The following is a 9,876-nucleotide window of genomic DNA, read 5'->3' on the forward strand; positions in this document are numbered from 1 at the left end:
TCTACCAAAGAAAACCACATGGCTCTGTGGTCCCCAGAAGTCGACAGTGATTCGACAGCACAGCAACAACAAACCAACCAGTGGTTCGTTTAACCTCAGCAGGCGCTTGTGAGCACAATCGCCGCCAGGTTAAGAGGCTTCCTCCCGGCCCGCCTTCATTTCCAGCAGTGAGCCAGGGGGAAGGAGCAGCCACCGCAAAGCTAATGCAAACAGCCACCATGCTCGTGGCACAGGCACCCTGGGACACGGGAGGGGGAAATCCTCCCAGTCCCAGCTTTTGCCTTCGCTGTGCCGCTGCTCTTGTGGGCGAGTGGCACAGCGAAGACAAAGATGTCGACACCATCTTCCCTGCAGACCTCTGTGAGCGACGGCGTGAGGTTGTGTGCACGACCTCGTAGTATATTATCTATATTCGCCTCCGTCTCGCATGTGTCTTAACAATGTCCAAAACATTTCTGTCTTTTTCAGTCCATCTCTTGATAGACAATTTGAGTCAGGAAGCAGCTACAGAAGAACTTGTATTACAGTATGGCATACTGCTAAAGAGACAGCTTGTGGATTCTGATCTTTAACAAGCTTAGTGAGAACCTAAATTTGTGAATCACAGGAACATTTACACGCAGTTTGATAGCTTCTTAACTTTCCCTTTCCTAATGTAGTATGCCATTTTCACTTGGCAGATTGACTCTGGCATAAGAATTATTTCTAATCTATTACTGCTTTTCATGTTGTCTTCTGCTGCATATTTGAATATCTTAGACACAGGAACATGCAGACACCTTAATTCTTATTGGGAAATCTGCACTGGATAGATCTGTCTCAGCATCCAAAGGGCCTTCTTTATAGACCTTTCTAGTAATGAAGATTTTCTGGATGAAGGTATCAGAGGTATTTGAGTTCAGAATGGAATTGGCAGGGGACATGAAACCATAATGTGTAAAAATAATTTTATGAATAAAAGATGAATTCAGATATTCATCTTTTATGGGGAAGAGATTAATCAAAGAGCACAACAAAGAACATTATTTTTAGGATAAATGCAGCATGGTATTTTAATAAGTTTCCAACCACCTGCTTCTTCTTTCTGTCAGCACAAAAAAGAAAAGCAATCTCTACAATGACGGTGTATTTATATATTTCCTCTTATACCATCTTTTTTTTAATCCATGGAGGAAAAGTATAGTGTGTGAAGCAGCCTTTAGATGTCCCAAATGGAGGGATGTTCTTACTTGATACAGCACTAACAACTACAAACTGAAGTTGTAAAATGCCAAGGTTAGTCTCCAGATCCCAAATGTTCGGAATGTAGCTGATATGCCAGTGGTGTGGGTGGCAGGAATGGAGGATGACGCCTAGCCACCTTTTCTGCTTTTATCCACACAGGAAGTATGCCAGATAAACTAGACTCAATTCATTGAACTTCAGAGACTTCCCACTGGAAGATGTGGAACAGAACCTGAGGAGACAAATTGAAGGGTGAGTGGGGAAAACTGGAAATCATAAGCACTTGGTGTAATACAGTCTGTGAGGAATGAGTGGCATGCTGCAAAGCTGACACATTTGGTTACCATAAACATAATTGTTGTTGCAAGAAAGAGGTGGTCGAAGATACTTTGCTGCTTGGGGTAAAGGAAAATATGACAGCCCCCCCCGCCCCCCCAGCCCCAATCTGTGGGTAGAGTACTCAGCATTCTCAGGCCATGCTGCCAAGGCTGTGACAGCAATGTGGGAGCATTCTCAGACTATGCCACCAAGCCAGGCAATGGTGACAGTGGTGTGTCTAATTTAAGGTGGGGGTGGGAGATGCACCCCAGGGAGCAAGAAGGTTAAAATGAACAGCATGCCTCAGTGGGGCAAGGAAGGGTGATGGCAGTGGATGATGAGGGTGATACCCATGGTGGCAGTGGTAGGGGTGTGCAAGCCAGCTCGGTTCGAGTTGGGCTTGATGTCAAACAGGCCCTGTTTGATCGATTTGGGGGTGAACCAGACTGGCCTCAGCTGGTCTGAGTTAAAACTGAACCAGGCCCTCAAATTGCATGGTCACACCAACAGCCTCAAATTGCACAGTCACACAAATGGTCTCTGTGCATGCACAGAGGTCACTAAAATTGCCCCCATGCACGTGCAGAGGCCCAACCCAGGCTGAAGAAGGCCCAAACTGGACCACCGCAGGTCCAGGCTACTCTGGGGGAGGCGAGCAGGGGTGGGGAGAAGCTGCTGCTGCTGCCCCATGTGGCCACCACCTCCACAAATGGTCACAAATGGGACTTATAAGTACTAACTCACTCCCCTCCATCCCCTCTAGGTGTAAGAAAGCTCCCTTACCCTTTACTGGGTAAGGGTAATCCTCACCAGCTTACCCTTTACCAGTAGAACCCACAAACTGGTCTGAACCGGGTTGAACTGGACCAGTTTGACAGAAACCAAAACCAAGCCAGGCTGGGTTGGCTCAAATCTGATTTGGCCTGGCCAGTTTTGTACACATTTCCAGTGGGGGCCTGTTCCTTTCCTTCCCCTGCACCCCTACCTAGACCTGTGACAACCACCTCACACCACCCCTGCTGTAAGAATATTATAATTAGAAATAAAATATTTGAGAGTTTTGTTGTAGCATTTTCTGTCAAAAATGCATTCCAAACAGAGCCTTGTGTGACACACCAAGATGAAGGCCATGCCTGAGGGCCCAGCTAGTGCTCAATAAATCTGTTCTTCTGCTTGCAAAATCTAAGACTGCTTTAAAAGTTCAGTAAGAATACTTTAGGCTCACACTTGGGGGCCTTTTGGTGAGGTGCAAAACATTCCTTGAAAAGCATCCCTGACTTACCCTTTCCATGGCTGCCATCACCTGTTTAATCACCCTGGCAGTGGCATACCTCACAGTCACACCATTCTCCCCCACCGTTCCCTTGGAGCAGAAAGCATTGTCCTTGTTCTGATTAGCTTCAGGACAACACTATGTGGTGATATAGCATTGTCCTGAAGCCAATTGGAGCAGCAGTGCTGTCTGACCTCACTGCAAGGGAATGCTGGGAAATATTGGCAGTTTATGTTGATTGAAGCTATGGTGGATTGCTGTGGATGCCGGTAGTCAGTTCCCCTGACACCTCCCCAAATCCAGCAAAATGGACCTGCAACTTCACCGCCACAAAATGGGATTGCCAATGTATTATCTCAACCCCTGGAGTCCAGTACCTGGGAAGCATCACTACTTGGCATAGGGTGTGGGGGTCTACATGTGCCTTGCTAGATCAGAGGTTGTGCAAGCCTGGACATGACATGTACCAATGAGAAAGCCTTTGTATTTGTCACCAGTTTCACAATTCAAGGTCTTGCTTTCTACATCATTCAAGGCAACTACTTCTCATTTTAGATGATTTCTTGAAAGGTGCTTGCTTTTACACTTGGAAATTCTTCGGCTGGCATTCAAAGACACTTGAATTATCTCTGCCAATTGTATTGACATGCCATAAGATGTTTTTCTTCGTATAAATCATTTTGGGTACTTGGGATCAACAACATGAAGTTCTTTCCACCAGAAATTCATGCAGTTATTGTTGCCTGTGCTTAAATGGCTTCACTACATTATGTTTGTCACTCTTACACACTGGTGGCTCAAGACCTTTGTGTGGCTGAGGCAGGGTGCGAAATTCTGCACATCCCTACTTGTCGCCTCGCTGAATCTCCAATAATCTGTTGCTTGAGGAGATTGAAGCTAAAAGACAACGGCTTGTTTCAGACCACCTAGTGGCTAAATTGAAATTGGAGCTGGGGAGTTCTTGGCTCACAATCCTTCTTCCTAATGCTAAAAATTCATGTGATTAATGTTGTCATTCCCATTATATACATCATCTTCTTTGAACTTGCCCTTGGAACTTTTAGACATCATTATTGTCTTTTCAATCTGTATGTGGTTGCTAGAAGGCTACCTTTTCTCAAAGGGTGACTTATGACATTTCCCATTATGTTTAAATTAAACATTAATCTCTTGTCTGCATCAAATGCCCTTTGAAGGATCTTTAGGTCCATCCATTTTCTCTTTTAATTGGATGATTTAGTGTTTGAAGACCTGCTTTCTCTCATGTTTAAAGATAGAGCCATCATCTCAGCTGGATTGTAGGAAATGAGGTGGGTCCTGATTTTATTTTCATATTCGTATTCTTCTTTTTTTAAGTAGGATGAGAATATTATCAAATGCATTGATAAGAGATCCATCCCTACTGTTCCCACTACTGTTATCAGTAATGATTCATTCAAATACCCATCACTGGACATGTTAACCCAGCCAGTTACAGCCAGTTCACCTTTTCTTGAAAGGTGTCTCTATGTGCATGTACAAGAGCAGTACTGTGGTTTTCTGGATGGTCATCTGGTTTTATGCCTAGTTCTTGGGATGGAGCTGGCTCTGGTTATCCTGGTGGTAAGATCTATGTCTGAAGATTGGAGTTACTATTACTACTTACCATTTATTTAGTGCTTTAAAACTGCTCCTTGTAATCCTTAAAACAGGATGCCACTATTATTAATCCCCCCAGTACAGTGGGGGTGGGGGAAGCAGGCTAAGAGAGAGAATAGTTTCAGATTCAATACTTCAGATAGTTTCAGACGCAGCAGATTCAAGAGGGCCTTTGTGTTTCATAGTGCAGTTTCTTCACCATGGCACTGTACCTTCCTGGGCTAGTTCAGACGAGACGCCTGCCGCAACATGCACTGAGGATGTGTGCCGAGAACACATCCACACTAATAACATCAGAGGACATCCTGATGTACCATTGGAGCGTCCCTTAATCAACTGTTCATCTGAATCCTCCCCTCTACACATGTTCCCAACGCCGGTTTAAATATGGTCCAGACTGTCACAGCCCCTGTTCACAGTAGCAATTCTGAATCAGACACTCAGAAGGCAGGACCTGCACCAGCCCAGGCCCTGGGTCCTGTCACTGGACCAGAACTTGAGCAAGCTTTAGAGCTGGAGTCCTCCAAGGTAGCTTCCTGAGGCAACACCTTGATTCCATGAATCAAGCCTGTTGCGCACCAGCCTCTTCCACAACACTGCACCCTGATATCCACATGCAAGCTCAGCAGAAGCAAATAGAGTGCAGAACGTGCCAGACTCTAGAAGGATATTCCTCTAAGGACTGCACTCTCCAAGCAGGGTGTTGGAGCTTAGGAGGAGGGAGTAGTTTGCTCAGAGGTACTTCAGTGCTCAGTCTAGCTCCGATTGCTATCAACTCCTTTAAAAAAACCTTAGGGGTTTTAAAAAAGATTTTAAAAGTTACCTGTTTAGAGATGCTTTGAATGTATTTTACTACAGCCTGGTGGGTTTTTTAAAATTCTAATTTGATTTGTTTTAATTGTTTTTTTTCCTACATTGTGTTTTAAATTTTATATTACTTGTATTGTTTAACTGTTGTGAACCAGCCCAAGCAGTATGGTACTGGAGGAGTAGAATATAAATATTTTAAATAAACAAATAAGTCAATTCCTTCCCTTGTACCTTTCCTAAATCCTGTGGAATGGCCTTGCCTCACAGACAACCAGGACAAAATTTACTGCCTGAATTCTACACATATGTAAATCTTGTTGAAAAAGTAATTCTAAACCTCATTGCTTTCTGTGCTCATAACTAGTAGCCCCATTTGACCAGAGCTGAAATTTCTGTGGCATCTACTGATGTAATGAGGACTCAGTTTTTGTTGTTGACTACATCAGTTCCCTGTCAGACATTTCCTCTTAGGTGTCCCTCTAGTACGAACATGTTTGATTCCTCTTATTCAAGAGCTTCATACATATTTCCAATTCATTTTCCAAAGTATTTAGAAGCATAGAAACTGGTGGAAAGGTTTTGATTTTTCCATGCTTCAAAGCCGACAACAATATTTTGCTCTGTATATAGTTTGTTTTGGCTCCTCTAGATTTAAACTGTGCCAATAGCTTTGGTTAATAGTGAAGGTGTGTTCCAGTGTCTCATTTGTCTGGAAGATATCCAAAACATTTCCATATTTAGGAAATATGGAAACATTTCCATATATTTAGGTGTTCACAGAATAGAGCTCTTCACAATAGGTTACATTGGACTAAATGGAATATAGAGTGAATTTGGATATGGAGGAGTTCAGGGTAATGGACCATATATGCTAGTGGTGTAATATCCCTGCAGGAAAAAGAATTTTGCTTTTACTTTTTTGGAGATACATACACTATTTAAGTGGGATTGTAATTCCTCTTATCGAAATAGTTTATCTAAGTGGTCGCCAGGAGTAGACACCGACTTGATGACATGAATGCGATGTTTGGTTAGAGGAATTCACTGTGTGTATTGTCAGTGTTAAAGGTTAATGAACCTTGTTATTAACTGAATAAGAGTTGGCCTTTGGTTTCCATGCTTGTCGCTTCTATAGATGTTGAATTCATGTTTGGCCTGCTTTATTACTTTTTCAGAGAAATATCTCTTTGGAAACCAGATGGCATTCTCTCTGTTTAGTATCCTAAATATTGCACTAATCTGACTTTGCCCTGAATATGATTGATGTTTGTCATCTGGATAGCTTGTTTAAAAATGCCGGTCATGGTGCTTTATTAACCTTAAAAGCACAATGCTGAGTAGTGTTGCTGATGATCAAAAATAAATGTAGGTTCCATATTCTTTAATAACACACTGCTTGTGGAAGCAATTTGAAGAGATAGGACAATATGTGATCTTAAAAAGGATTCATAAGAATGTATGTGGTGGGGATTGGAAGCATTCCTGAGGAAGAGGGAATGGGTGAGGAGTTCTGTAATGCATTATCTATTATCATTTTGAGGAAAGTAGCTTCATGTCTTTTGTTTTCTAGTGAGACTTAAACTGAAGTAAAGAGGAGGTCTGAGCTTTTGTGCTGTCATCATGGATTATTGTTCTTAATAACTATTATGATTATCAGTAGGCCCCTTTCCTGAGGAATTTACAATCAAAATTTAGACTGTAGATCAGGAACTGCAGATACTTTTGGCTGGCTGTTGTTACCAGTTCTCACCACAAGTGGAAATCTTCCTGGAAGACGTTCAGCATCACTAACCACAGGACCGCTATATCACTGCTACTCATTCCACACTGTGTTTGTACATTTTGAGTTTTACTCCATCCTGCCTCTTTGTCTCTTTGGCTGCTGCTCCCTTCTCTGCCCTGTTCTGTCCATTTTGATGGTCCTTTACCATTTTGTTGGGCCCTTGAGCCATTTGCAATGTGCATACCCATTAAACACCATTGATTACCTCTTGGCCCAGTTGACCCTGCTGCTACCTCCACAGAGCGTGGCATGCACTGAAGTCAGCTAAGCTTAGACTGTAGCCCTAGAACCCACCCATGGAGTAAATCAGTTGGATTTGTTGAGAGAAGAGTAATTCTGTCAACAAAAGTGGATGCAAGGTCACCTGATAAGCATAACCAGGCGAGTCTCATTCACCTGATGCTGATCGCTCTTCCTAAGTGTAACAATATGGGAATTGCTGAGGCATGCCAAGGCATTTTATCATGAAAACAGAGTGCATGAAAGTGAGAAGAGGAAATCTGCATGACGGAGAGTCCAATAATCCAATCAGTACTTTTAATGGGTGCATCTCCAGGTCCTTAGTGATAAGGCTCTGTGAGCCTTATCTGCATTCTTCCTGCTGAGTTAATTGGTGCTTTAGCTTGCTGCTATCCTTTGTGAAAGGAGGGGATGGTGAGGCAGTTCACTCTGAGTACAGAGTGACTTTGGCTGAAAGTTAACCTGCTTTTAGTTAACTTCTGGGGTCTATTTAGGGCATCCCAGCATAGGGAGGATGTGCATCTGCTCCCCTTTCCAATTTGCTTGTTAGGAACCAACTCTATAGGCGACTGGCCCACTGTCAACTAAGTGGCCTGTCCCCATGTGCCATAAATGGAGAACTCACAATGCTGTGAGGCTTCTGAGCATATCAAGAGTGAGATCTCCAGGTCTGGTGACTCAAACACAAAGCAGGGCTCCTGGGAGCCGGAAGAAAAGCATTTCTAGTAACAGAACTATGGTTGCAACCTTCCCTTAGAGCTTTGCTTCAGCTACATCAGCTACAGAGCTATCAGTGGTATGTTGTGTTGATATTGATCATCATAGCATTCAATCTTGCTTTAACATAGGGACGAAACTTACAGAGATGGACCTAGAGAGAGGAGATATTTGTTTGGAGCTTCCCTGAGCCATAGGCCACATTCGCACATAACACAAAACCGGAGGTCCCTTCACCTCCAGTTTTGCAAACTGCATGTCTGAATGTGGGCAACTACAATTAAAGCAAAAAATGGACTTGCAGTCTGTTACCAGCTGAGCTTATTCTGTCTACTCCCAGAAGCCTCCCTGGTTGCAACTACATCTCCAGGCTTGGAAATTGCACTTTTGCTATGCTCAGGAGCTGCACTACAATGTGAACTCCCAATCTATGTTATACATGGGGACAAGTCACTGAGTTGGCAGTGGACTGGTCACCCCTAGATTTGGCTGCAAGCCCCACAAATTGGAAAGGGGATTAGATCCACACTCTCTGTAAGGAATGCCCAGCTAAACAGACTCCCAGGACTAGCTACTGCAAGTGTCTGGCATCTAAGATCATTTCAGCCTTGGAATGAAATCTAAACTTCCCCTTTCCTCTCACAAGGAGAGATAATACCTGGCCATCAGACCAGGGAGAAAAGACTTAAAAGACAAGTTTCTTATCTGCAGCCTCCATTACAATAGGGATGAGTTAGTGACCTAACTTTGAAGAGGTGCCCATTGAAACTCTTGATAGAATTATTGGGAAGCCCTTCTCAGCACCGGATATTCTTTAAATGCACCTGTTCACTCCAATTGTCCTCACAATCAGTCTTAAATGCCATAGGCGATTCACACATATTCTTACCCAGGAAGGACTAAGGTACAATGCATTCCAATAAAGGTTGTCTGGGCTCCCCTATTCAGCAGAGCAGGACAAAAGAAATGTACCCTTAAGACACTTTTTGGGATATAAGTATTCCTAATTCCATGACCCAGTGTGCACCTGGGACTCGCAAAAATCTCAGTGCCTCTCACTCTGGACCCCAGCAGACTGCAACAAGAGACTCCAGCAGACTACCTTGGTGTTCCTTTCCAGGACAGGTGATATAGCCTCTTGCCCAGCTTCTTCAGGGCTGAACCTATCCCTTTCTCTTATTTCTGAAACCTTGCCCAGCTATCTTAAAGTACCTCTCTAGCTCGCCTGGGAGTTTACACTTAATTTGGAACTTTAAGTAAAATGTGCCTTACAATAGTCTGTTTTTAAACATATTTGCATTGCTTCTACTTTATTTAGTCTTATTATTTTGGCTTTAAATAAACTCCTTTTTGATTTCATTCAAACCTCTCTCTCAAGTCGATTTTCTTGAGTTCATACACTTGCGCAAATTAAGGCTGATTGGAACTGTCTCCCCCTTTGAACTAAATTCCTCACATTCGCCCAAACTAGGGGGTGCAAGCCAATCACCCTCGAGGCAGTTTTATTATCAGGTCTCCTTCCCTAAACAGAGAATTGTACCTTCAGTTTTCACAAGGTTTTGCAACCTCTACCTCTAGTTTAGCAGTGCCAGCATTATGTCCGAATGCTGGCACCACAGTTAGCCTTTTCGCCAACCAGAGTTAATGGAGGAATCTCTTCCCTTGCTCTGGCTGCTATTGGCTGTGTGGGCAGTCTTTCATGAAAGGAGGAAACCCACACAGCCAGCTCCCTCACCTCTCTGCAGTCTTGCTGACTGCAGAGAGGATGCTCTCCAGTACATCCAAATGCAGTCAGGAGAGCTGGGGGGAAAGGGGCATGGAACTGTGGGTCCATTGGACCCATGGTTCCGCATTACATCTGAAGGCAGCCATT

The sequence above is a fragment of the Hemicordylus capensis genome, chromosome 2 (assembly GCF_027244095.1).
Source record: "Hemicordylus capensis ecotype Gifberg chromosome 2, rHemCap1.1.pri, whole genome shotgun sequence".
Classification (NCBI taxonomy): domain Eukaryota; kingdom Metazoa; phylum Chordata; class Lepidosauria; order Squamata; family Cordylidae; genus Hemicordylus; species Hemicordylus capensis.